We start from the raw sequence: 1,797 nt of genomic DNA, 5'->3' as shown, positions 1-1,797 counted from the left end.
ATATATATATATATATATATATATATATATATATATATACATATACATATAGCCCAAAAAGTCCTTTTTTTTATTCTGTTGGCCTCAAAATTGATATAAACTGATACCAAATATGCTTTCAGAAAACCATAATACTTATCAACATGGCCTTTTCATTGGAGAAGCTACTGTATATGCGTGTTTTTCACAGTTATCAACAAATATTATGGGACGAATAAGTAATACTTCAGCTTCTACATTACCCAATTTGTAGCCATGAAACTGAGTTGCCAATATTGCTATATGAGATTTCAAAAGGTTGAGCAATCTTTCGGCTACCAGCGTAAAGGAATTTTTTGCACAGTGCACTATTTTACTACAAAAATGAACACCAAAACGAGGCTGTGTCGGACAATTATGAGCTATCACTGTGCGTGTATCTGGTGTCAAAAATTTCAGCTTTGTTCATCAGAAAATGACCAAAAAACATGTATATAAAGAAGAGTCGTTTGCTTTATACTCTTCGTGTGCCGATTCTGCCCATAAGAAAGGAACAAATGATTCGATGTAGCTGTAGGTCATAACACCCGGGCAACGACGAGGTACATTTTCTGTCTATAAAATCCACGCACAAGGCTTTGGTCGGCCCGAAGATAAGGTAGAAGACACTTTCCCAGAGTGCCATGCAGTGGGACTGAACCCGGAAACATGTGGTTGAGAAGCAAACTTCTTACCACACAGCCACACCTATTACGATGTGTATGACATTTCTAATGTATATACAAACGCAGAACGGGTGCTCACCGTAATATTTTGTATCATGTTGAATCTATTATCAAAGCGTTGAAGATGCTGTTGCTGTCGATCGTGTTATTGAGCTCCAAGTTAGCTGTGATTGTGCAGAGACCACCCCATCTTTTCCCTATGTACAGTGGACCCGCAACCATATAACCTAACGCGTCATTTTATAAGCCGCTCGAGCATATTTTCAGGTAGATTTATCTACTATATCTATTTTGGTCGCACGATCGTGTAAAGGCTCTCCTGCATGTATCTTTGCGCGCTATCACTTAGCTGAATGCTAACCTTCAATGAGAACGCCTATAATCAAACTTATACCGACCATGACCATCTCGTCCTAGTTATTATTTTGAGGCAAATTGTATATCGATCTACACTGTCCAATTTAGCGTTCTTTTTTAAATGGTAGCGTGTGATATGCAGGAGATTTGACTGTTATTTGTTTAGCTCAAACGTCTGTATAGAGCTTTACCGTTTATATTTTTTTGCACGTATGCGTGCGAATATGTGTGCTTCTTTTTCACATTATGCATTCAATTTGACCCTGTTTGTAGTTTTTTTGTCTTTTTCTTAAAGCAAAATACATAAGAAACGTTAAAATAATGTAATAAAACAGTTTCTTTCTTTCTTCCTCACTAATTTTGATCATAATGTCGCTTCAATTTAAAGCAAGACTAAATCTTTAGTAAGGCATGTGTGGAGTCGATGAATTCCCAACTCCACCGCACCTTCAGCCACAGCTCAGTAAATACACACATACGTAAATATGTTTAGATGTGTTTTATTTATGCACACATATATTCACATATACAGTCATATGTTCGCGCATGTACTATATATATTCATGTACAAATTTACATACATGTATATATATGTGTGTGTGTGTGTGTGTGTGTGTGTGTGTGTGTGTGTGTGTGCATACATATACGCACCGTACACACACACACACACACGCACACACATAGGTATAATATATATGCATATATTTGCATATATATATACAGGTATAATATATAT

Source organism: Octopus bimaculoides, chromosome 5, assembly GCF_001194135.2.
Source record: "Octopus bimaculoides isolate UCB-OBI-ISO-001 chromosome 5, ASM119413v2, whole genome shotgun sequence".
Taxonomy (NCBI): Eukaryota; Metazoa; Mollusca; class Cephalopoda; order Octopoda; family Octopodidae; genus Octopus; species Octopus bimaculoides.
Note: the sequence above shows the minus strand (reverse complement) of the source record.